Consider the following 27392-nt stretch of genomic DNA (forward strand, 5'->3'; position numbering starts at 1 on the left):
CATACTTTTACCAAGAAAACTCTTTGGATGCACTACTGGAATAAGTGCAGATGAAGGTGGGGAGTTCTGGGAGAGATGCATCCAAGGAGTCGCTATGGGTCGGTAACGACTCGACAGCATAAGACAAGGCAAGACAAGGCTGATCCCTACACTTTGTTTCGAAAAAATCCATCAGGTCTCCAAAAGTTTGCTTTACTTTCCCAGCAGAAGGAGGGACAGACATTTCAACCGGCTTTCCAAAGGCAAAGACCTCTAAATACTTAGATCAGGTTTGAGCAGATATTTGGGCTTTTTCTCACCGAGTTCCCCTGGATTCTACAGCTCCAGGTTCTCCTCAGGAGGTGAAAGCAAAGAGAACACATCCAACTCTTTACTCCCCTCGACCTAATCTCCATTCCCAATCCACCCCATTTCCTGAAGGTTGAGAACAAGACAGGTGAGTAACTGAGGCAGTAGGTAGATTGAAGTTTGTACTTTTGGGAGCAGGTTAATTTCATTGCAGCTGCCCGGATGCAGATAGCACTGGATTTGCCTACAGGTTGACTTACCTTGAGCATTCATTTCCAAAAGGGCAATCAGCTTTTAGGAAACAGAATTAGCCTCTTGCAGGACAAACTACGTGACAGCTCTTCCTATAGATTTATGAGATCACTTCTGTCTGTCTGTAGACATGCCATTCTATATCCTACAGATGCATCCTCTTTCTAATTCCCAGATCTCCAGTAACACTCCAAGGAAATGGTGATGGTCTTTTTTTTGTTTTTCCTTTGTTATTATTTGAACTGCTTAGTTGGAGAATTCGACCTTCTACATTGTGTCCAATCTCTTATGGGTGGGAATTATTTTTTTGTTATTTGTGGACTATTTATGTCTTTTTATTAAACAAATAAGACCGACCTAAGATTAGAAACAGATCCAGGAAAGAGCAGGGTTTAAGGCTCTCAATTTTCTACTTCTATCTCACTCAATCTATCAGTGGTATTTATTGAGCACTTTGTGTGTGCAGTGCATTCTTCTAAGCTCTGGGGAAAGTGCAACCCAACGGAGTTGATAGATGTAATCCCTGCCCACAAGGAGTTTACAGTCTACAGGGGGAGACATATATTAAAATAAATTATGAATAGGGGAGGTAATACAGTAAGAGGATTTTTTTTGTTGTTATGGTATTTGCTAAGCACTTACTATGTACCAGGCACTGTACTAAGCTCTGGGGCAGATACAAACTAGTCAGGTTGGACACAGTCCATGTCCCACATGGGGCTCACAGTCTTAATACCCATTTTATATAAGAGGTAACTGAGGCACAGAGAAGTAAGCGACTTGCCCAAGGTCACAGAGCAGACTAGTGGCAGATCCAGGATTAGAACTCAGATTCTCTGACTTGAAGCATATTGTTATATTATGTTGTACTCTCCCAAGCGCTTAGTACAGTGTTCTGCACACAATAAGGGTTCAGTAAAGGTTCAGTAAATATGACTGACTGAGTCTGACTTCCGGATCCGTTGCTCTATCCATTAGGCAACACTTTTTCTTCCCCTCTTTCCAGCTGTCAGGGTGAGGCTTCAAAATGCGGGATTTTTTTTGTGTTACACTACTCCTCTAGGAGGAGTGATCTTTGGCCAGTGTCTCCCAAGTTTCTCTATTAATTTTGCAATTTTTAAAGTCAGACCTAAGGACTGTTTTGAAATATGTCCTCTGTCCTCTTTGGGATCTTCACTTATTTAAATGCGATTAGCTCAATTATTATTATTTATTAAATGCTGGTGTAGATAGAAGATGACCCAGCTCACACACTTCACTCCTCTAGTGCTAACCTCCTCACTGTGGTGTCTCTATCTCGCCTATCTCGCCACCGACCCCAAGCCCACGTCCTGTCGCTGGCCTGGCATGCCCTCCCCCCTCAAATCTGACAACTAGTCTCCCCCTTTCATAGCCTTATTGAAGGCACATCTCCTCCAAGAGGCCTTCCCTGATTAACCCCCGCCTCTCCTCTTCTCCAACTCCCTTCTGTGTCACCCTGACTTGTTCCTTTTGTTCTTCCCCCCTCCCAGTCCCACAGCACTTATGGACATATCTGTAATTCATATATTTCTATTGATGTCTGTCTCCCCACATCTAGACTGTAAGCTCATTGTGGGCAGGGGATCTGTCTGTTTATGGTTGTGTTGTACTCTCCCAAGTGCTAATTCAAGGCTCAACACACACCAAGCGCTCAATAAATGTGATTGAATGAATATCTGAATGGACAGAGTCCCTGTCCCACATGGGGCTCATAGTCTAAGGAGGAAGGAAGTAGGCGCTCATTTACTTTGGGAGCCTTGGGACATTCTCATCACACATCCAGTGCTGTGAAGTTCGATTTTAATAATCAAGGACTTGACATATGCAGCTCTTTGTCTAAGAGAGAATGCAGTCAACATCATCATCATTATTAATGGTATTTATCGGCCGCTGACTGTGTGCAGAGCGTTCGACTAAGTCCTTGGGAGTGTACATCACAACAGGGTTGGAAGACACGTTCCCTGCCCACGACGAGCTTAAGTCAATGCTCGTCAGTGTTTTATCCTAACATTTGACTCAAAGGATCTTCTACAGGCAGCATTGACACTGTCTATCTAACCATCACATTAAGATGTCTTCTGTGAGTTGTCTTTATCTCATGTGGATCCCAGCTGTCTGATAAACCGTAAAGAAGCAAGAAGCAGGTATCGTGTCGCAGTCTCAAACATCTGTTTTTTTTTTTTCAAGCATCCAATAGCGGCTTTTGCGCATTTAGGCTAGGTTGAATGTCTTTACTGCTGTCAGCTTTCTGTGAGACGTGACGTCTTAGGTTTAGAAAATACCCTACATTATTCAGCTCCTCCCCATGGATCGGAATTGTCGAGGTCGAAACACGCATCATGTAAGTGTTTCGATTTGGTCTTCTGGATCTTAAGTGACAACCCATTTCTTATATGCCTCAATAACGATGTCATCTATCTTTCATAGGTCCGGTATGTATTTTTAACTCGAATCCCTCTGCTAGGGAGTGGTGGTCAAGTGTTAGTACAGTGCTCTGCACACAGTAAGTGCTTAATAAATACGATTGATGGATTGGTGGAATCTCTAGGTCCCCTTAAAGCACAAGAGATGGAGTTGGGGGCCCAGGGCTTGCTAAAATGGGGGCACTCCCAAGGCTCTCTTTACACCAACAGCTATAAAGCCTAAGGCACCTGAGCTCACTGTGTGGCAGGGAATGTATATCGTACTCTGCCAAGAGCTTAATACAGTGCTCTGCACACAGTAAGTGCCCAATAATTATGATTGCTTGACTGGTGGAATCTCTAGGTCCTTTTTCTGCACAAGAGGTGGAGTTCGGGGTCCAGGTCTTGCTAAAAAAGGGGGGACTCCCCAGGGTCTCTTTACACCAACAGCTATAAAGCTTAAGGCACCCGAACTCATTGTGTGGCAGGGAATGTATCTGTTGAGTGTTATATCGTACTCTCCCAAGCACTTAATACAGTGCTCGGCACACAGTAAGTGCCCAATAAATATGATTGAATGAATAATATGGTATCATGACATCATGATGTAATGCCATCTGGGCGCATTGCAGACCAAGTGGGGTGATTCTCGTTTATTTGTCTTTGCTTTTTATTGGCCACTCTGTTTATGCCTGGGTTGGGATATTTACAAATTCGTGCAATAGATCTTTTTTCAAATGGTCAGTGTGAGATCTGGGGCACATGGGAAAAGGCCATCATTTTGGTCCCTTAATCCTGTAATTCCTCTAGTGAATAGTAAATTAATTTGCAGTGTGGCCTAAAAGCCAATGAATGGGATGCATGCAGATACTAGAATAAAAACAATAGCTAACTTTCTTTCTCATATTTTCTATAGCAAAGCGAGTTGGTAAACAATGCTCTTTGTTTATCTACTGTGAGTAAAGACATGTAGATTCTTCCCAGCCCCAAGTCTTGCATATGTAACATAAAACTGACTGTGAGAAAAGCAAGCTGTTTCTAGTTGGATTTGTTTTTAATGGTATTTGTTAAGTTCTTACTAGGTGCCAGGCACCGTATTAAGCGCTGCGGTGGATACAACCTAATCGGGTTGGACGGACTCCATGTCCCACATGGGGCTCACGGTCTGAATCCCCGTTTTACCCATGAGGGAACTGAGGCACAGAGAAGGTAAGTGAGTTGCCCAAGGTCACACAGCAGGTAAGTGGGAGAGCCGGGATTAGAACTGAGGTCCTTCTGACTCCCGGGCTCGTCCTTTTGGATGGCCAAAAGAAGCCTAACACCTGCTCCTGGGGGCAAGGAAAGCCATGTCAAAGTCAACGTCGACAAAAACCTTGCTGGGCGTAATATGCCTTCTCTGTAGCAGGCGGGTGATCCTTTGCCATCTCAGTGACTTACCCCGAGTGCCAGCTAGTTGCCGGTGTCTCCACCGCTGGCCCCCAGCCACCGCCATTCTCTGGGCCCGGGAGCATCTCCCATGTGGAACGACCCGGTCAGGTGATGGGGATAAAACGGCAGCAGTGATGACGGAAGCAAAGGTGACATTGGTGGTAACGAATCCCATGAAATTTCTTGTTAATAATAATAATAATAATAATGTTGGTATTTGTTAAGCACTTACTATGTGCAGAGCACTGTCCTAAGCGCTGGGGTAGATACAGGGTCATCAGATTGTCCCACGTGGGGCTCCCAGTCTTCATCCCCATTTTACAGATGAGGGAACTGAGGCCCAGAGAAGTGAAGTGACTTGCCCACAGTCACACAGCTGCCAAGGGGCAGAGCTGGGAGTCGAACCCATGACCTCTGACTCCCAAGCCCGGGCTCTTTCCACTGAGCCACACTGCTTCTCTACAGTGATCTGCACAAAGTAAGCACTCGATAAATATGATTGACTGAGTCCCATCAGGTTATGAGATATTTTCTTGGGTTAAAATATTGAAAATACCAAGTTTGGGCCCCATGTAACAATAAGCATTCAGGTCAGGGGTCATGGATTCGAATCCCATCTCTGCCACTTGGAAGCTGTGTGACTGTGGGCAAGCCACTTAACTTCTCTGTGCCTCAGTTACTTCGTCTGTTAAATGGGGATTAAAACTGTGAGCCCCATGGGGGACAACCAGATTACCCTGTATCTACCCCAGAGTTTAGAACAGTGCTCTGCACATAGTAAGTGCTTCGCAAATACCAACACTATTATTATTCTTATTAAATGCGATTGATTGACCCTTAAAGCTCTCTCTCCCTTCCCCACCCCTAATTTCTATCTTGAGGTCTGTGCAGTAGTGACCTCTATTTTGAAAGGAGCCAATATGGATTTTATTAGAGTTTGCAAGTTCTAGACCACAACCCACCGATGACAACAAGGTGTGGCTCAGTGGAAAGAGCAGGGGCTTACCCTGTATCTACCCCAGCGCTCAGAACAGTGCTCTGCACATAGTAAGCGCTTAACAAATACCAAGATTATTATGATTATTATTACTATGCACTTGAGGGAGTACAGTATACTAGAGTTGGCAAAGTCCCTGCCCGCAACGAGCTTACGGTCTAAGCAGTTGTAACTGGATGTGGTTTTGAGATGCAAGGGATCGACATGATACTGTTCTTTACACTTAGATCAAAATCTTCGATTTCTTTCCTTTGCTGCTTTGGATCTTATCTACTCTAGAGGAAGGCCTCACTCTGTGAAGGAGAAACTTGGGTAGGAAAAGACCAGGAACTAACTCAAAGTCACAGAGAAGCAGCGTGGCTCAGTGGAAAGAGCACGGGCTCTGGAGTCAGAGATCATGGGTTCGAAACCCCGCTCTGCCGCTTGTCAGCTGTGTGACTTTGGGCCAGTCGCTTCACTTCTCTGTGCCTCAGTTCCCTCATCTGTAAAATGGGGATTAAGACTGTGAGCCCCACGTGGGACAACCTGATTCTCTTGTGTCTACCCCAGCGCTTAGAACAGTGCTCTGCACATAGTAAGCGCTTAACAAATACCAATATTATTATTATTATTACCAGTGATGTCTTGATGAGAAGCCAAGTTTTCCACATTACTGTCAGGCCTGGACTCAACCTACGAATCTTTTATTACCTTTATATTTTTGGGTCTTGGCTTGATACACTAAGAAGTACGCGAGGGTAAGCCTGAATGCAAATAGCTCATCGCACAAGCGAAAGCTTGAAAGAGAAGCTGTTTGGTCATCTCCGTTGTGGTTGGGCAACTCTAGATGACTGAAACCCACAACTGAGAAAAATTAAATCTCCTAAAGTGGTTTAAGTGATAGCAGGAAAGACACTAATCGCCTATATCAGCAGCTAAGACCCTTCCAGGGTTTGGATTAGAGTTACTTTACGGGGTTTTAAGAGGCAAGGTCCCTTGAGGGAAATTTGGCACCTAAAGTGACTGTAGCTTTTCCACTCTGAAATCTATTGTGGAACAAGATTCATCAGCATCGTTGCAGTTATTATTATTTATCGTGGTTTCTAGCATGTGATAACATCCTCAGCACTTAAAAAGTAAGAGAAAGAAAACAGTTCCCGGCCTCAGGGCTTCAAAAGTATGTGGAAGACTTCGACTGTCCAGAGTTAGATTTCACAGATCCAGGGACCAGATTCATGAGCCGCAGGGGTAAAAACTGCTTCCTCTGTAGTTTTCCAAGAAAACGAACGTTTACGGGCCACGGGAGGAAATCAGAGGCTCTGTTTTAAGGAGAATTGAAAACTAGGTCTGGTCAGTCAGTCGATCGTGTTTACTGAGCAATTACTGTGTGCAGAGCACCGTATCAAGCCCTTGGGAGAATACGCAACAGTAAATAGACACATTCCCTGGCCACAAAGAGCTTACAGTCTAGAAGAGGAGATAGACGTTAATATAAATAAATTAATTACAGATATGTACTTAAGTGCTGTGGGGCTGAAAGGGGGGGATGAATAAAGGGAGCAAGTCAGAAGGAATTGAGAGAAGAGGAAAGGAGGGCTTAGTCGGGGAAGGCCACTTGAAGGAGGTGGGATTTCAGTAAGGCTTTGAAGGTGGGAAGAGTCATTGTCTGTCAGATATGAGGATCTGTTTTCTTTCTGGTACAGAACTTCATTAGGACAAGTCACCCAGAAGCAGGGTTGGACTACTTAGAAGACATTCAGGCATTTGCCTGGTGTGGTGGCCCACAGTCAAGCTGTACTCTTTGCACAATTCTACACATGTATTTATTAAACACCTACTGTTTGTCAAGCACTGTTCTAAGCACTTGGGTAGATAGAAATTAATCAGGTTGGATGCCAACCCTGCGCCACGGGGAGCTCACAATCTAAGTAGGAAGGGGATCAAATATTGGATCCCATTTTACAGATGAGGAAACTGAGGGACGGAGAAGTGAGGGTTCTTTCCCTCAGGCGGCTGCTCCCCCGCCTTTTGACTTTTTTTTTCAGGCACTGCTCGTTTGGCTTGTCGGGATAATTGTTCTCTATTTATTGCTATTGTTCTTGTCTGTCTGTCTCCCCGGATTAGACCGTAAGCCCGTCAAAGGGCAGGGACTGCCTCTATCTGTTACCGATTTGTACACTCCAAGCGCTTAGTACAGTGCTCTGCACATAGTAAGCGCTCAATAAATACTGTTGAATGAATGAACTTGCCTGTGGTCACACAGGGAAGCAGCATGGCCTAGTGGCTAGAGCACGGGCCTGGCAGTTAAAAGCTCTTGGGTGCTGATCCCGGCTTTGCCACTTTGCTGGTTGACCTTGGGCAAGTCTCTTCACTTCTCCGTTCCTCAGTTACCTCATCTTTAAAATGGGGATTGAGAATGTGAGACCCACGTGGGATCGGGACTATTCATTCATTCATTCAATCGAATTTATGGAGCCCTTACTGTGTGCAGAGCACTGTACTATGTCCAACCTGATTTGCTTGTATCTACCCCGGCACTTAGTACAGTGCCTGGAACATAGTAAGTGCTTAACAAACACCACAGTTATTATTGTTATTATTAAGTGGCAGAGCTAGGGTCACAACCAGATAGATCCCTTGACTCCGAGGACCATATTCTTTCCAATATCAATCATTGGTATTTATTGAGCACTTACTCTGTGCAGAGCACTGTACAAAGTGCTTGTGGGAGTACTATATAACAATATAATGGAGTCGGTAGACATATTCCCTACTCACACCAAGCTTACGACCTAGAGGGATGAGCTTACAATCTACTGGGGCCATGTTGCTTCTCTAGGAAAAGAGGAGAGTTACAGAAGTTAGTGCTTAATAATAATAATAATAATGTTGGTATCTGTTAAGCGCTTACTATGTGCAGAGCACTGTTCTAAGCGCTGTGGTAGATACAGGGTAATCGGGTTGTCCCACGTGAGGCTCACGGTCTTAATCCCCATTTTACAGATGAGGTAACTGAGGCACAGAGAAGTTAAGTGACTTGCCCAAAGTCACCCAGCTGACAAGTGGCAGAGCGGGATTTGAACCCATGACCTCTGACTCCCAAGCCCGGGCTCTTTCCACTGAGCCACGCTGCTTCTCTAGTGCTTAGGTAATGGGGCCCACAGGGCAGAGAAGCAGCATGGCCTAGTGGCTAGAGCACGGGCCCGGCAGTCAGAAGGTCTTGGATTCTAATCCAGGCTGCGCCACTTGTCTGCCGTGTGACCTTGGGCAGGTCACTTCACTTCCCTGAGCCTCAGTGACCTCATCTATAAGATGGGGATTAAGGCTGTAAACCCAATGTGGGACAGGGACTGGGTCCGACCCTATTTGCTTGTATCCACCCCGAGTTTAGTACAGTGCCTGGCACGCAGTAAGTGCTTAACAAATACCACAGTCATTATTATTATTGTACATAAGTGCTCCCCCCCCAAAATGAGGGGAGGCCTGAGAGGTGTCCAGTTTGCTGCCCGGTGGCCCCGACTTTCTCCTACAGATGCAGGGGTTTGACATCTCTGATTAGAGCCACACTGTACCGTTCTACAACAGATTATCCATTCATTAATTCAATCATGTTCGTTCATTCAATCGTATTTATTGAGCACTTACTGTGTGCAAAGCACTGCATTAAGCGCCTGGGAGAGTACAGTGTAACAACAAACAGACACACCCCCTGCCCTCAACAAGCTCACAGATGAGAGCGGGAGACAGACATTAATATACGTACATAAACAATGATAATAATGATGATGGTATTTGTTAGGCGCTTACTATGTGCCAAGGATAGTTCTAAGCACTGGGGTAGATACAAGGTAATCAGATTGTCCCATGCGGGGCTCACAGTCTCAATCCCCATTTGACAGATGAGGAAACTGAGGCACAGAGAAGTGAAGTGACTTGCCCACGGTGACACAGCAGACAAGTGGCAGGGCCGGGATTAGAACCCACGACCTCTGACTCCCAGGCCTGTGCTCATTCCTCTAAGCCACGCTGGGAATGCGTCTGCTGATTCGGCGGTACTGCGCTCTCCCAAGCGCTTAGTACGGTGTTCGGCACATAGCGAGCTCTCGGTAAATACCACGGATTGATTGGTTGATTGATTGGAGGGCTAAAGAAGATCAAATGCAACTTCCAGAAGGGCTTAACGTACTCCCGAGGGATATTTTAGCCCCCGGGGAATTTGGCTGAAATATTCATCCCGTTTTTACCTTCCAGAGTTGGCTTTTTTCGGCCCCTCTACTGCGGAAATTAATGAAAGAGACTATGCACATGTATAAGACAGGATTTTAGCTTCTTTCTTAATAGTAGAGAACGACTGATTTGGGAAATCCCTCTTCCTTGGCTTGCCAGCCGAACTATGCCCTCCATCTGGCCCCTCCAGCTTCCTCCGATGAAAGAATTTCCTGTTTGAAAAATGTATAAAAATAATCAGTTTTAAATTTTTTTCGAAAGAAGAGAGACCCATGAAATCCTTATCTTTCAGCACCGATGGCTTTCGGCCAAGGGGAGATTTTCCCTGTCAGATATGGTTTTTTTTCCCCTCCCTTGGCAGTTTGGTTTACAGTTACTGATTCTTATTTTCATATTCATATTTATAAGGATAGCTCTTCATGAGAATAGCATCTGCAGTGACAGGCTCCTGGAGAGTGAGGAAAAGGGTTATCAAGCCTTATGCTTCAGAACACAACCGATTATCCTTCGGGACCGAAATAAATCTATCTCCAGCGCACTTTCCCCCTTCGAAGCCTACTGAAAGCTCACCTCCTCCAGGAGGCCTTCCCAGCCTATGTCCCCCTCTTCCTCTGCTCCGCCTCCCCTCCCCGTCGCCCCGGCTCCCTCCCTTTGCTCTACCCCCTTCCCCGCCCCACAGCGTTTGTGTATTTATGTATATATTTATAATCATAATTCTATTTTGATTAATGAAGTCTATAATTCTACTTATTTATAATGATGCTACTGATGCCTGTTTACTTGTTTCGATGTCTGTCTCCCCCCTTCTGAACCGTGAGCCTGTTGTGGGCAGGGCTGAACTGTGTTTTCCAAGGGCTTAGGATAGTGCTCTGCACACAGTAAGCGCTCAATAAATACGATTGAATGAATGAACGAATCTCTCTGAGGGCAGGGAATGTGTTTACCAACTCTGCTGTTTCGTACTCAGTGTGACTCGCCTGCTCTGTGCCTCCGGACAGGTCGTTTATAACTTCTCGGCGCCTCAGTTTCCTCATCTGTAAAATGGGGATTCAGTACCTGTTTGTTTGTTTTTTTAATGGTATCCGTTAAGTGCTTACGAGGTACTAAGCGCTGGGGTGGATACAAGCACGTGGCTCACAATCTGAGTTCCCATTTTACAGATGAGGTAACTGAAGTACGGAGCAGTGAAATGACTTACCCGAGGTCTTGCGGCAGACACGTGGCGGAACCGTGATTAGAACCCGGGTCCTTCTGAATCCGTGCTCTATCCACTAGGCCAAGCTGTTCTCCCTCTTACATGTGAGCCTCATGTGGGACCCGATTGTCTCGTATCTACCTCAGTGCTTACAGTGCTTGGCACATAGTAAACGCTCAACGACTTTTTAATTATTAGTATTCTTACTTTCCCAAGCGCTTAGTACAGTTCTCCACACCTAGTCAGGGCTAAATACCACTGATCGATTGACTGATTGATCTTGGACAATGTCACTTGTATTTTCTGTGCCTCACTTTCCTCAACTGTAAAATGGGAATTAAATGCCTGTTCTTTCCGTGAACCCCATAGGGGTCAGAGACTGTCTGATCTTACCGTACCTACCTCCACACTCAGTCCAGTTCTTGGTACATAGTAAATGCTTAACAAATACAACAAGGAACGTAAAATTCGAAGACGGATAATTGGATAGATCCCTTAGGGGTGCCATTTGAACCTTTAGAAAGGGCTGTAATTTCATTCCTTAATTCACTCAGTCATATTTATTGTGTGCAGAGCACCGTAGTAAGCTCTTGGGAGAGTACACTATAGTGTACTAGTGGGAAGCAGCGTGGCTCAGTGGAAGGAGCCCGGGTTTCGGAGTCAGAGGTCACGAGTTCGACCCCCGGCTCTGCCGCTTGTCAGCTGTGTGACTGTGGGCAAGTCACTTCACTTCTCTGGGCCTCTGTTACCTCATCTGGAAAATGGGGATTAACCGTGAGCCTCACGTGGGACAACCAGATGACCCCGCATCTACCCCAGCGCTTAGAACAGTGCTCGGCACATAGTAAGCGCTTAACAAATACCAACATTATTATTACAACAATAAACAGACACTTTCCCTGCGCCCAACGAGCTAACAGTCTAGAGGATGTCCATGTCTTCACATCAACCCTCAACCAACCAACTGACCAAAGCACCCAGCTTGGTAATTCCCCCAGACTTGGTCAGACCCAAGCCCCATTCCACCTTCTTTCCTGACCTTTGTGAGGAGGAGACGGCAAGGACAGCCTCCATTTCATCTCTCTCGGTCGTTAGGTTCTACGGCAGTTGGGCCGCAGCTCTGGGGAAACGGACACGGACAGGAAACGGTGTGGCAGATCCGATGTTTATTTCCCATGTATTTTTGGGAGGCAGAAAGGAGCAGAGCGTACTGAATTCTCATCCTTACGTTCTTCCCTTTGCCCAGGCCTATGGTGGCCCAAGAGGAGGATGAGCAGATGGCTCCGGGGGGCACAGTGCTAAGAAGTAGAAGATGAGCAGACAGTTACTGGGAGCACAGTGCTAAGAGGAGGATGAGCAGACGACTCCTGGGAGCACAGTGCTAAGAGGAGAGCAGCCAGTTATTGGGAGCACAGTGCTAAGAAGAGGAGGAGCATATGGTTCCTGAGAGAACAGTGCTAAGAGGATGAGCAGACAGTTACTGGGAGCACAGTGCTAAGAGGAGGATGAGCAGCCAGTTATTGGGAGCACAGTGCTAAGAAGAGGAGGAGCATATGGTCCCTGAGAGAACAGTGCTAAGAAGAAGATGAGCAGACAGTTACTGGGATCTCAGTGCTAAGAGGAGGATGAGCAGATGACTCCTGGGAGCACGGTGCTAAGAGGAGGATGAGCAGCCAGTTATTGGGAGCGCAGTGCTAAGAAGAGGAGGAGCATATGGTTCCTGGGAGCACAGTGCGAAGAAGAAGATGAGCAGACAGTACTGGGAGCACAGTGCTAAGAGGAGGATGAGCAGACGACTCCTGGGAGCACAGTACTAAGGGGCGAGCAGCCAGTTATTGGGAGCACAGTGCTAAGAAGAGGAGGAGCATATGGTTCCTGAGAGAACAGTGCTAAGAAGAAGATGAGCAGACAGTTACTGGGAGCACAGTGCTAAGAGGAGGATGAGCAGATGAGTCCTGGGAGCACAGTGCTAAGAGGAGGATGAGCAGCCAGTTATTGGGAGCACAGTGCTAAGAAGAGGAGGAGCATATGGTTCCTGGGAGCACAGTGCTAAGAAGAAGATGAGCAGACAGTTACTGGGAGCACAGTGCTAAGAGGAGGATGAGCAGATGACTCCTGAGAGCACAATACTAAGAGGCGAGCAGCCAGTTATTGGGAGCACAGTGCTAAGAAGAGGAGGAGCACATGGTTCCTGAGAGCACAGTGCTAAGAAGATGAGCAGACAGTTACTGGGAGCACAGTGCTAAGAGGAGGATGAGCAGATGACTCCTGGGAGTACAGTGCTAAGAGGAAGATGAGCAGACAGTTATTGGGAGCACGGTGCTAAAGAGGAGGAGCATATGGTTCCTGGGAGCACGGTGCTAAGAGCAGAATGAGCAGATGGCTCCTGAGAGCACAGCACTAAAAGGAGGATGAGTAGATGACTCCTGGGAGCACAGCACTAAGAGGAGAATGAGCAGATGGCTTCTAGGAGCACGGAACTAAAAGGAGATCGACCGGCGGCTCGGAGCACAACACCAAGAGAAAGATGGGTAGACAGATCCTGGCAGCACAGGGCTAAGAAGAGGATGAGCAGATGGCTCCTGGGAGCACAGTTCCTGGTTCTGTATGGTAGCTGGGAGAAGCAGATTATTAATTACACTTCATATGATAAAATCTATTCAGAAAAACTCAGCAGAATCTTTGTCGTCTTGATAAGAGGTCGTCGCACGGAGAAGCGGTGTGACCTCGTGGAAAGAGCACGGGCCTGGGAGTCGGAGCACCTGGGTTCAAAACCCAGCTCCGTCACATGTCTGCTTTGTGACCTTGGGTAAGTCGCTTCAAGGCCTCAGTTAAAAAAGTGAAAGGCAATTGAAAGACTGTTAATTCATCTAGTTCTTGGAGAGGGGAGTCTCAGATGACTGTTTCCTCTTCAGGCTCCAGAGCCACCTTCTACTAAACCCTCAGCAGATCAACGCACCGACTGGGGCAGCAGGGAAGCATGTCAAGAAATTGGGGTCTGCGAAAAAGGACTATACTTCAGGTGAGAGTGAGGTCACCACGAGGAAGCTCTAGGGCTACTCTTCATTTTTCTGTGGAGTGGGCTGAGGTTTCTTCTAACCAATCAATTAATAATAATAATAATAATGATAGAGAAACAGTCTGGCTCAGTGGAAAGAACCCGGGCTTGGGAGTCAGAGGTCATGGGTTCGAATCCCAGCTCTGCCACTTGTCAGCTGTGTGACTGTGGGCAAGTCACTTAACTTCTCTGTGCCTCAGTTACCTCATCCGTAAAATGGGGATTAACTGTGAGCCTCACCTGGGCCAACCTGATGACCCTGTATCTCCCGCAGCGCTTAGAACAGTGCTCTGCACCTAGTACCAACATTATTAAAGAGCCCGGGCTTGGGACTCAGAGGTCATGAGTTCGAATCCCAGCTCTGCCACTTGTCAGCTGTGTGACTGTGGGCAAGTCACTTAACTTCTCTGTGCCTCAGTTTCCTCATCCATAAAATGGGGATTAACTGTGAGCCTCACGTGGGACAACCTGATGACCCTGTATCTCCCCCAGCGCTTAGAACAGTGCTCTGCACCTAGTAAGTGCTTAACAAATACCAACATTATTATTATATTAACAATTGTGGTGTTTATTAAGCGCTTACTAAATCTGGGGTAGATACAAGCCAATAGGGTTGGGGACAGCCCCCGTCCCAGATCATAATTATTATGGTATCTGTTAAGCGCTTACTAGGTGCTGGATCACGTGGGGCTCACGGTCTCAATCCCCACTTTACAGATGAGGCAACTGAGGCACGGAGAAGTAGTGACTTGCCCAAGATCACACAGCAGTCAAGTAAGGTAGCCAAACCCAACTCCCAGGCCCGTGCTCGTTCTACTAAGTCACCCTGTGTCTCTAATCGATGGTATGTATTGAATGCTTACTGTGTGCAGAGCACTGTACTCAGTACTTGGGGGAGTACAATATAACAGAGTTAGCAGACTCATTCCCTGCCCACAAGGAGGTTACAGACCAGAGGGAGGATTCTAATCCTGGCTCCGCCACATGTCTGCTGTGTGACCTTGGGCGAATCACTTAACTTCTCTGGGCCTCAGTTCCCTCTTCTGTAAAATGGGATTAAGAGTGTGAGCTCCATCTGGGACAGGGACTGTGTCCAACCTGATTAAATTGTATCTACCCCAGCGCTTAGAACAGTACTTGGCGCATGGTAAGCGCTTTAGAAGTACAATTATTATTATTATTATTTCTGCATTTCCCCAGCAGCTACAGAAGCCCTCTGGAATCCGAAAGCCTTTCATGGAGAACGTCTATCGGCCAACATCATCCCTGTCTAAAAAAGGACAGCGGAGGAGGTAAACTTATCAGGCAGCCGCAAGACGGCGGACAGATCCAGTGACCATCGCTTCGGCCAACATCGAGCGAGAAATGGCCATCTCTGATGTCATTCGAAGTGTCCATTAGACCCAGCGGGGAACGTGAAGTGCCATCCTCCCTCTGTGGTTTCCCGGTCCAAAATCAGCAGGCCTCTTCTCTTCGATAACAATAGGGAATGTCTCTTGGCAATCCGTAGACATGGATCCTGCCTCTCTCCACTCCGGAGGACAGGGAGCGTCCCCATGGAGACACAATAGCTTATTTATTTGTGTTTTTTTAAAAATATAATTTCAGTTTTTTTCTCCTCTCTCTAAAGGAAGGAAGGAAGCGCTGGCTCGGATGTTTATTCGTTCTGTTCTGGCCAATGTTCCCTGGGTCTTGGTCCACTGGCCGATAAACTGGCAGGGAACTGGAGTAACAGGCTCTGCAGAGCCTGGGAAAGGTCGCGACCTCTCTCCCCCTTTTCCTTGCATCACAGCTCTTCTATGATTAGCTCAGTCTGGTGGCTGGGGGACATTCTCTCCCACTGTATCACTCTGAGCAGGAGTCGGTTTTGACGATTTCCTTTCTCTTCGCAAAATATTTTTTGGCATTTCAGTGAGAAATTTAACCTTGGATTCAGGACCGGGACCTCAAATCCAAATGTCTTTTTTCCTAAAGGCCGCCACGGGGCAGGAGGATCTTAGCCACCATCCTATGGTCCAGAGAATGACTGCAGAAGAAGATGTGGTGTCGTGGGTTAAGGATCCACCTGGAGTCCCCTGGGGTTTTGTAGTTTCCCCATACCCCCTTCCCTAGCCCCTTCAGGCTGGGGGTCTTGTCCTCTGTCTGAACCAAACCTCCCTCAGATTCGATCTCGCAAGCACACTTCTCAAGAATTGAGAAGCAGCATGGCCTAGTGGGTAGAGCAGGGGCCCGGGAGTCAGAAGGACCTGGGTTCTAGTCCCGGCTCTGCCACCTGTCTGCTGTGTGACCTTGGGGATTAAGACCTTGAGCTCCAAGTGGGACATAGACTGTGTCCAACCTGATTTCCTTATATCTACCCCAGCGCTTAGAACAGTGCCTGACACACAGTAAGCACTTAAAAATACCATAAGAACAAAAAAAAAATATTCCGTCTGAACTGTCCAGGGCTGGGCTAGGATTCGACTCCTCAGGCCTACTGGGGATAGACTGAACTCCCTCAGCACCTCCCCCGCCGCACACACGCACTCTGAGGTAAATTAGGATTGGACCAGACCTTCCAAGAGAGAGGAAACCAGTTTGTTTCTCATTGACACACCTCAAAATCTCTGGAACCTGTAGCATCACCCCCTCTGAAAAAATGCCAATGACTTGTGGTAAAGCAATATTGGGTAAGTCTGACGATCTCTTTGTACCTCCCTAAAAATGGAAAGTATTACACTGGCTCCTTAACTCCTTCCCAGAGATTGGTACTGAAGAGTCATGCCAAAGATGATTTCTCAAAGATGCGATGAATCTTATTTGTTTGGGTTATCATTATTTACACAGTGGCTGGGTAAGCTTGGGATGAAAGGTTTTTTATAAGAGGGTAAAGAATCCTAGGAATCATCCTCTTTGGGATCGGTCAAGCCCGTTATTTATACAGATTGAGCTTACATTATTATTAGTATTATTATTTTGTTAAGCTCTAATTATGTACGTACCAAGCACTTGCATTAAGAATTGGGGTAAAAACAAGATGATCAGGTTGGACACGGTATCCGTCCCACAGGAGTCTCACATTCTAAGTCAGAGGTTACTGAGGCAGAGAGAAGTTACGTGATTTGTCTAAGGTCACACAGCAGACAAATGGCAGAGCCAGGATTAGAGCCCAGGTTCTCTGACTCAGCCCTAAATTCTTTCCACCAGGCCACGCTGCCGCTCCAAATCCCAACTCAAGGGAACCGTGGATTAAGGACCCCCCAAAATGAATCCCTTTGCCAAGAAACGATCCCAGGTTTATTTTGTCTCATAAAATTATAACATATTTACAGAAATAAAGGTTCATTCTATGTCATAATGTAATACACCCCTGAACCAGACTAGTAATAACAGGAAATGCTTTTACTAGAGAAAATTACTCTGATCCCCAAGTTCTACAAACACAGGAAACTATATGTAAAATAAATCCTCACCCATGTAATGACATTCCAGCCTAGTTCCCTCTCTGCTCTCTTTAATTCTCACCAATCTTTTCACCCTAAAGCTTTCCCTGGATTCGGGAGCTGGAATCTATCTTCCACCCTCATAGGATATGCCGGCAAGAGTCTGAACCTTCACTCTCTACTCATTAAAATCAGGTTCTCACCTCCTTCACTCTGTGGAGGCAGGATTATCCAAGGTCACCAAACCTCATAGCCAAGTCCAGTGGACTGCCCTAAATCCTTCTCATTCATTCAACAGTATTTACTGAGCGCTTACTAGGGGCAGAGCACTGTACTAAGCACTTGGAATATACAATTCGGCAACAGATAGAGACAATCCCTGCCCATTGACGGGCTTACAATCTAATCCGGGGAGACAGACGGACGTAAACAAGACAACTTAATCACGATAAATAGAATCAAGGGGACGTACACCTCATTAACAAAATAAATAGGGTAATAAAAATATATACAAATGAGCACAGTGCTGGGGGGAGGGGAAAGGAGGGGGTAGGAGCAGAAAAGGGGGGAAAGGGGGCTTAGCTGAGGGGAGGTGAAGGGGGAGCAGAGAGGGAGTAGAGGGAGCAGAGGGAAAAGGGGAAGCTTAGTCTGGGAAGGCCTCTTGCAGCAGGTGAGCTCTCAGTAGGATCCCTCCGGATCCAGGGACACTGTTGATCTGTCCCTAGTCCCAGAAATGTTACCTCATCTTGAGTTTTAACAATATTGTAGTCTCCTGATTGTCTTCCCTCCTCTATCTTTTACCACTCCTTCTCTGTTGTTCTTTATTTTTTCCTCCATCTCTCCTCCCCTAATTATATTTATCCCACAAGGCCCAAATCTGGGGCCCTTGTTTTCAGTGTGACTTAGTGAAAAGAGCCCGGGCTTGGGAGTCAGAGGTCGTGGGTTCTAATCTCGGCTCCGCCACTTGTCAGCTCTGTGACTATGGGCAAGTCACTTCACTTCTCTGTGCCTCATTTACCTCATCTGTAAAAGGGGAAGTAAGACTGTGAGCTCCATGTGGAACAACCTGATTACCTTGTATCTCCCCCAGGGCTTAGAACAGTGCTTGGCACATAGTAAGCGCTTAACGAATACCATCATTATTATTATTCATTCTATGCTCATTCTCTTGGGGAACTCACCCTATTGTCTAGCTTCAGCTTTCACAACCAGTCATGCAGAGCACTGTACTAAGCACCTAAACCCTACCTTTCCAGCCCCAACCTCTTTCCAGCTAAGCGATCTTGTATTTCCTGTTGCTCCAGTACATTTCCACATGGAACATTCTCCAGTACCCTAAACTGAATAGGTCTAAAATTGAACTCCTCATCTTCCCTCGTAAACCAGTTCTCTTCCTAAGTTGCCCAACTCTGTTGACAATTCCACCAGCCACTCTGCCCCAGAAGCCCACCACCTTTGGTGCTATTGTTGCCAAACTGTACTTTCCAAGCACTTAGTACAGTGCTCTGCACACAGTAAGTGCTCAACAAATACGACTGGATGAACGAATGTCCCTCAAGACTCATTTCTAGGTCCCCCTTCTATTCTCCATCTACACCCACTCCCTTGGAGAACTTATTCACTCCCATGGCTTCGATTATCATCTCTAAGGAGACGATTCCCAAATCTACATCTCCAACCCTGATCTCTTGTTCCTCTCTGCAGTCTCTTATTTCCTCCTACCTTCATAACATCCCCAATTGGAAGAACCACCCCCCCACCCAACTCCTGTCCTCCCCCTGATTTTCCCGTTACTGTAGTTAGCACCACCATCGTCCCAGTCTCACAAGCATGTAACCTTGGAGCTATCCTTGACTCACCTCTCCCCACATATGCAATCGATCACTAAATCCTGTCGGTTCAACCTTCACGACATCGCTAAAATCTGCCCTTTCCACTCCATCCGAACTATTACCACATTAACCCAAGCACTTATCCTCTCCCTTCTTGATTACTGTATCAGCTTCCTTCTTGACCTCTCTGCCTCCTGTCTCTCCCCTCTCCAGTCTGCACTTCATTTTGCTGCCCAGATCATTTTTCTACAAAAAAGTTCAGCCCATGATTCCCCACTCCTCAAGAACCTCCAGTGGTTGCCCATCCATCCCTTCATCAGACAGAAACTCATTACCAACAACTTTAAAGCACTCAATCACCTTGCCCCTCTTACCTTATCTCGCTGTTCTATTACAACCCAGCCTGCCCACTTTGCTTCTCTAATGCCAACCTTCTCACTGTATCTTGATCTTGTCTACCTCGCCGCCAACCTTTCATCCACACTGGGCTTTTAGCCTGGCACACCCTTCCCTCTTCATACCCTGCAGAATTACTCTCTCCACTTTCAAAGCCTTATTGATAGCACACCTCCTCCAAGAGGCCTTCCCTGACTAAGCCCTCATTTCCTCTTCTCCCACTCCCTTCTGGTCTCCCTGATTTACTCCCTTTGTTCACCCTTAGCCCCACAGCACTTATGTACAATCCATAATTTGTATCTGTTGCCGACTTGTTCATCCCAAGCGCTTAGTACAGTGCTCTGCACATAGTAAGCGCTCAATAAATACTATTGAATGAATAATTTATTTATTGATATTAATATCTATCTCCCCCTCAAGACAGTAAGCTCGTTGTGGGCAGGAATGTACCTACCGACTCTGTTATATTGTACACTCCCGAGTTCAAAGTACAGTCAATCTTTGCGCAGTAAGTGCTCAATAATTATGATTGATTGGCTGATTGATCTGTGATTCACATAATGATCTGTCTTAGGGAGACAGGTAGGAAGAAGCCTGGGAGTCCCCGAGAGTATGGCTTGGTTAAGGTTAATTTCTAAATGAGGTTGTTTAAAGGTAAAAGGACACAGCGCTTGATAGTTAAGGTTGCCTAGTTACCCCCCTCCAAGAGCGATCCTGTGAAGAGAAACTGCTTGGATACAGAGAGAAACCAATCCAGAGGAGGATGTGGGGGAAGGAGGGGTTAGAAGACAAGGGGGAAAGCAAATATAAATAGAGAAGTAAAAAGAGATGATTTGGGACTGAAGATAAGACATCTGGGTTCCTTCTGCTTTTCAGTTGGAGCAGGATAATGCTTGATACAGAGTAAGCGCTTAACAAATACCATCAAAATAATCTGAGTCTTGAATCTGACTGGGAATATGTCTGTTTTATTGTTATAATGTACTCTTCTAAGGGCTTGGTACAGTGCTTTGCACACAGTAACTGCTCAATAAGTACGACTGAATGAATAAAGGAATGAGGAAGGATGTACATACTTGCAAGGACAACCCCAGGACTATAAGGGAGGGGATATTAGTTTGGAAGGGGGGTTCCCCAGATCTAGGGAGGAGGGACAAGCTGATTCTGTTCAGCATTACTTATGTCTGTTGTTTCCATAGGCAGATGATCCTCTTTACAGGATTTATTTTACATATTTTAAATGCTTACTTGTTGAAGATAAGCAGGACTCCATATCCTAAGAGTTATGCTACCCAGACCAGAAGAAAAAGGTTTAAGGTTTGCCCCTCTTTTAAAAAGCTTCAGCCCTGGGAGTTACTCTGTCTGAATGGAACCGTCTCTTAACCCCATTCCCTGGAAGCAGGGCATGCTTTTACAGTCAAGTGGTGATGGCAGCAGGAAAGCCGGGGCTGAGCGGGAGGGGGCGGATTTGAACTCTGGGACTTCATAATTCTAGAAACTCACCTCCTCTTCAGTGAGAGGTCGTAAGAGAGGTCAGTGGCTCATTTGTGGTGGCCTTACAGTGTTTTCACCCTCACGTTCATTCTGTGGCTATGTCTTGGACCCGTCACTTCCCTTCCACCCAGATGACACCCTGGTTCAAGCTCACATCATTTCTCAGTTAGATCACTGCATAAGCTTCCTTTTTTTACCGATATTCGTTAAGTGCTCACTATTTGTCAGGCATCGTATTAAGCGCCGGGGTAGCTACGAGCTAATCAGGTTGGGTACAGTCCATGTCCCATGTGGAGCTCACATTCGTGTTCCCCATTTTACAGATGAGGTAAATGAGGCACAGAGAAGTGAAGTGACTTGTCCAAGGCCACAGAACAGACAAGCGGGGAATCAGGATTAGAACCCAGGTCCTCTGACTCCCATGTCTGGGTCCTTCCCACTAGGCTTCTCGTTCCTTGCTGATCTTCCTGCGTCCAACCTCTTCCCGTTCCAGGATGTACTATATGTCACAGCCTGGATCCTCTTTCTAAAACAATGGGCCCACCTCTCTCCCCTCCCCATGATTTATGGCTACCCATTTGCCCCCCGACATCAAGCATAAACACCTGAGCATTGGCTTCAAAGTCCTCAGTGCTTTGTACAGTGCTCTGCACACAGTAAGTGCTCAATAAATAGGATTGACTGACTGAATGACTCATTGGCTCCCTCCTTCACGGTTTTCTGCCCTCTTCTCCCAAGTTTTCCATTCCTACTAAGCAAACTTTCTCGCTGTCACCTATCCTGCTTCTGGCTCATTGCCAGTGCCCTTCTGCCCATAAAGACCTCCCTCCCCTTACAAATCTACTTGGCCACAGCTCTCCCCATCTTTTAGGTCCTTCTGAAATCCCATTTCCTGAAGGGACTGATGGTCAGATCCCCTGAAAGCTGGCCTTTCCTGGCTTTATCTTGAAAACCAAATTTACTCTCTCACTGGCTGGACCCTCTGACAAATCACTCAAAGTCTCACCATAGAGCCTGGGTCTGGGAGCCAAAGGTCATGGATTCTAATACCGGCTCCGCTACATGTCTGCTTTGTGAACTTGGATGAGTTGCTTCACTTCTCTGCGCCTCAGTTACTTCATCTGTAAAATGGGCATTGAGACTGTGAGCCTCACGTGGGACAGGGACTGTGTCCAATCCGATTTTCTTGTATCTACTCCAGCGCTTAGTACAGTGCTTGGTACATAGGCAACACTTAACCAATGCCACAATTATTATTATTGTGATTATTAATAAGTACACTCTCTTATGATCTCATCCCAGCTCTGCCACTTGTCAACTGTGTGACTGTGGACAAGTCACTTCACTTCTCTGTGCCTCAGTTACCTCATCTGTAAAATGGGGATTAAGATTGTGAGCCTCACATGGGACAACCTGATGACCCCGTATCTACCCCAGCGCTCAGAACAGTGCTCTGCACATAGTAAGCGCTTAACAAATACCAACATTATTATAACAGCAGGGTTTCTTCCTCTCTTATGATCTCATAACAGCAGGATTTCTTCCTGCTCTCTTTTTTGACCATTTTAGGACTTTGCTTGTATAATGTTACTCTTGCCTTAGTGATTTTCCTTTTGGATCCAAGATGTTTTGACCGTGACCAGGGACCGAATGGTATTCCATGGAAACTTTCTATGGCTGTCCACTGTCATCGTGGAGACAAGAAAGGCCCTTGTCCATATTATGAAAATCCTTCACTATAAAGCTATGCACTTAGTGCCAGGCTCTCAATGAATGGACGCTGCTGTTGACGGTGATCTCAGAGAAACCTCTGACTTTTCGGATGTTTATACGAAGCCAACCGAACTCCCCGAGTTTTTAAGGTGAGCTCATTATCAATCATCGCCGAAACATTTTGCTATGGAGTAGCCCCATACGATCCTTTCACCTCAGAGCTTCTTCTTACGCGGAATTCTCCAGCGGCGTGGGAAGTTCATCCTTCCCAAACTGAAGTTCCAGAGGGCTCAGCAATTAACAAGAAGGCAAATTACAGGGCACCAACAATTATGACCGTTGGAAGAAAGGAGCCATTCTACTCTAGCGTGCGGAGAAGGATGAAATGTACTTCAAGGAAATTGCACTCCAGGGTTTCTGAAGAACAAATGGCTTCTTCTTGACTTCTTGGCTAAATTTAAGTGGCTGTTGTCTATTTGGGGTTCAGTAGACCATACATGGGATGATCCATTGTGGTAGTTGTGGCGAGAGGAGAAATTGAATCCATTACTGGCAGCCTCCCTTCCTTTTCTTCTGTGTTCTGAGATTTTGACCCTTTTCTCCATCTGATGATTTAATAGGTCACTGTAATTTCTAAGCCATTTGAGCCAGACTTTATTCAATACGAAGTTGACGAACGTCTCCATCTTGTTCACGTCCACTCCACGGTACCGGATGAACATACGGGATTCGTGGTGAAGACTTTCGGCCATTTATTCCGAGAGTTCTCGGGTTCACCTTTTATGCAAATAAGGAGCTTCATGTGGTTCAAAGGGATGTTTTGGGGATCCCGGATACAAGCCACGGAAGAATGGGGAGTTAGATTCCCTGCACCACTCACTGAAGTGGGGCCCATGGAATGATATTAGTGCAAATCTTGCTTTCCTATCATGCTATATTCCCGGTCTTAATGGGAACAGAATTCATTATGGGGCTACTGTTCAGAGAATTAGACTGTGAGCCCGTCATTGGGCGGGGATTCTCTCTATCTGTTGCCAAATTGTACATTCCAAGCTCTTAGTACAGTGCTCTGCACATAGTAAACGCTCAATAAATACTGTTGAATGAATGAATGAATGAGATTGATCCGTTGAGACTGGGCACTTGGAGAGCATGCAGGTTTTTTACATCCATAATTCTTTCAGTCGTATTTATTGAGCACTTACTGTGTGCAGAGCACTGTACTAAGCGCTTAACAACAGTGTGGGTGGGAGGTATCGCCTCTCCCATGATTGAGGTGTGTGCCACTGTGTGCCACTAGTATGCACTTAGTACAGTGCTGTGTATATAGTAAGCACTCAAATTCGATTTGAATTTGAATGAGTGTAGTAATCCTGTGCCATTTATAATTTTATGGTATTCGTTAAGTGCTGACTTTGTGCCAGGCACTCTCTTAAAAGCTTAACAGATACCATAAAAAAGTGCTTACGGTGTGCCAGGCACTGTACTAACCACTGAGGTACATACAAGCTAATCAAGTTGGACACAGTCTCATGTCCCACCTGGGGCTCACAGTCAATCCCCACTTTACAGATGAGGTAACTGAGGCCCAGAGAAGTTCAGTGACTTGCCCAAGGTCATGCAGCAGGAATGTGGCGGATGTCCTCCTGACTGCCAGGCCCGTGCTCTAGCCACTAGGCCATGCTGCTTCTCATCATCAGTAAATGCCCCCCTCTTCTTAGGAGGGTTGCATTTCCCAGCCACTTTAGGATTAACAGCACACCGACCTCACCTTGCAGAGGCATCACAGTGTCCGATCCTGCCCGGAGAAAATAGAAACATCAAGATGGTGCCCTTGCCAAGAACTCTGAACCAAATTCTGACACCCGAACGGTGACACCACTCTTGCTGGCTCTTCAGAGCGGCGCATCAATGGAGCTCGGTTTCTACCTCTTGGCCTGAGCTTTGACTTACGGATATGAAGCTTATGCCCAGAGAGAACACATTTACTCTTTGCAAAGGGATTGTGAGATCCTTGAGGGGAGGGATCCTGTCTATAAACACTATTGCGTTCTACTCTCCCCAGTGCTCAGTACAGTACATGGGAAGCGCTCAGTAAATTCCATTGATTGAATCCCCTAAGATTCTACTTAATGGACTTTCTCTACTCCCTAGGTCTTCTTTTTCATCTTGTGGGTGCAATTTGAGGTGATGATGATGATGATGATGATGATGATGGTATTTGTTAAGCGCTTACTATGTGCCAGGCACTGTAATAATAATATTAATAATGTTGGTATTTAAGTGCTTACTATGTGCAGAGCACTGTTCTAAGCGCTGGGGTAGATAATAATAATAATGTTGGTATTTGTTAAGCGCTTACTATGTGCCGAGCACTGTTCTAAGCGCTCGGGTAGATACAGGGTCATCGGGTTGTCCCACGTGAGGCTCACAGTTAACTTCCATTTTACAGATGAGGTAACTGCGGCACAGAGAAGTGAAGTGACTTACCCATAGTCACACAGCTGACAAGGGGCAGAGCCGGGATTCGAACCCATGACCTCTGACTCCCAAGCTCGGGCTCTTTCCACTGAGCCTAAGCGCTGGGGTGAGCTTGCTGTCAGGGTAGATTATCCATCCAGGAAGCCTTCCCTCATTGATTTCTCACTTGGATGTGCTCCCTTTTGTCACCCCTCCCTCGGCCCCATATTTGTAATTGATTTAGTTATATTAATGTCTGTCTCTAGACCGTGAGCTCGTCGTGGGCAAGGAACAGATCTACCAATTCTGTTATACTGTACTCGACTAACGGTTCAGTACAGTGCTCCGCACACAGTAAGTGCTCAATAAAGACGATTGACAGATTGATCTCCCCACTCTAGACACCATCCCTCCTGCATTATGTAGACCCTTGAGGCTGTAGCTCCTAAACACTTTGATATTGACCCACTCTTACAGCAGCACGGCTTAGTGGGAAAAGCACGGGTTTTGGGAGTCAGAGGATGGGGGTTTCTAAACCCGGCTCTGCCACTTGCCTGTTTTGTGACCTTGGGGAAGCCATTTCACTTCTCTGGGCCTCAGTTACCTCATCTGTAAAATGGGGATTAAGACTGTGAGCCTCAAGTGGGACAACCTGATTACCCTGTATCTCCCCCAGTGCTTAGAACAGTGGTCGGCACATAGTAAGCGCTTAACAAATACCAACATTATCATTATTATTATTATTACTCAGCGCTTGGGAGAGTACAGTATAATACAATGGACACATTCCCGTCCCACAACTCATTCTCTTGAATTTATTGAGCACTTACGGTGTGCAAAGCACTGTACTAAGCACCTCGGAGAGCACAGTGCAACGGCAAAGAGACACACTTCAGCCCACAATGGGGTCACAGTCTAGAAGATATGTACATAAGTACTGTGGGTCTGAGAGGGGGGATGAATAAAGGGAGCAAGTCGGGGGATGCGTAAGGGAGTGGAAGAGAAGGAAGAGAGGGCTCAGTCAGGGAAGGCCTCTTGGAGGTGATGTGCCTTCAATAAGGCTTTGAAGAAGGGGAGAGTCACTGTCTGTCAGATATGAAGAGGGAAGGTGTTCCAGGCCAGAGGTGGGACACGGGCTCCAGTTTGGTGATGAGATAGATGAGATCGAGGTATTAGGAGTAGGCTGGTATTAGAGGAGCAAAGTGTTCAGGCTTGGTTGTAGTAGGAGAGTAGCGAGATGAGGTAGGAGGGGGCAGGGTGATTCATATCTGACAGACAATCGCTCTCCCACCTTCAAATCCTTATTAAAACCCACCTCCTCCGAGAGGGCTTCCCCGACTAAGCCCTCATTTCCCCTACTCCCCCTCCCTTCTGTGTCACCCTCGCACTTGGATTTTCACCCTTTATTCACCCCCACCCTCGGCCCCACAGCGTTTATGTTCAAATCCTTAATTTATTTTAATATCTGTCTCCCCGTCGAGATAATAAGCGCTTCCGTGCAGAGAGCGTGTCTAAAACATCTGCAATACTGTCCTCTCCCAAGCGCTGAGTCCAGTGTTCTGCACACAGTGAGCGTTCGATAAATTCGATCGATTGATGTCGAAGCAAACTTTCTCCCGTGCAGATCTTCCGTTGGGGAGGTAAGCGTGGAAGTCACTGCAAAGCACACAGACGGTTGCCCAGTCTCCTAACGGCATCCACTTTGGCACTCGGCCTGGTATGGACCGTGCAGTCGCTCGGGAGGATGATATACGGCTTTGATTCCGCTAATAGGAGTTCTCTCTCCCTCCGCTTCCTCCTTTCAATCTTCTTCTGCCCTCATCTCTACAGGGTCAATAAGTGACTCACATTAAAGCTGCGTCTCGGTGTGTTCCCATCTAATGAAGGTTTACAATCAAAGCTGGTTGCTGACCTCTCAGCTTTGGGAACCGGTGATAGCGGTGGAGAGAGAGGGAGCCTCGCTTTAGAAGTGCAAGATTTAGCCCCCGAACCAAGGGATTGACTGAAGAGTGAATGAGGCCGGGGGTTAAAATATCTTTCCTCCCTGCTTTATCCTTCGACCTCCGGGCGATGTCCATTTGGGCTCTCAAATGCTGCCCTCTTACCTCATCGGGTTTCCATGAGGTAGCCCTCCTGGGCACTGAGTCCATATGGTTTTGAGGTCCTCCTGTACTTTCCGGGAGCAGCCGAACTTATCCTAGGTCTTCTTCTTTCCGTTACTAGGCAGC

The 27392-nt window shown here is 46.5% G+C and overlaps 2 long non-coding RNA genes across 3 annotated transcripts; one reads left to right on the forward strand and one right to left on the reverse strand.

Annotated features, from left to right (window-relative positions):
• Window positions 1-9677: 9677 nt before the first annotated feature.
• LOC120638479 lies at window positions 9678-11902 on the reverse strand. Its single transcript, XR_005660151.1, has 2 exons — window positions 11829-11902; window positions 9678-9806 (listed from the first exon to the last, which is right to left on the reverse strand). It is a non-coding gene; the product is annotated as an uncharacterized LOC120638479 (long non-coding RNA).
• Window positions 11903-12028: 126 nt separating this feature from the next.
• LOC114812816 lies at window positions 12029-15758 on the forward strand. 2 transcript variants are annotated; one of them, XR_003760438.1, is made up of 3 exons: window positions 13559-13598; window positions 13705-13811; window positions 15048-15758. It is a non-coding gene; the product is annotated as an uncharacterized LOC114812816 (long non-coding RNA). The 2 variants fall into 2 exon arrangements; XR_003760437.2 differs by having other exon boundaries at window positions 12029-13811.
• Window positions 15759-27392: the final 11634 nt, after the last annotated feature.

Source organism: Ornithorhynchus anatinus, chromosome 6, assembly GCF_004115215.2.
Source record: "Ornithorhynchus anatinus isolate Pmale09 chromosome 6, mOrnAna1.pri.v4, whole genome shotgun sequence".
Lineage (NCBI taxonomy): Eukaryota > Metazoa > Chordata > Mammalia > Monotremata > Ornithorhynchidae > Ornithorhynchus > Ornithorhynchus anatinus.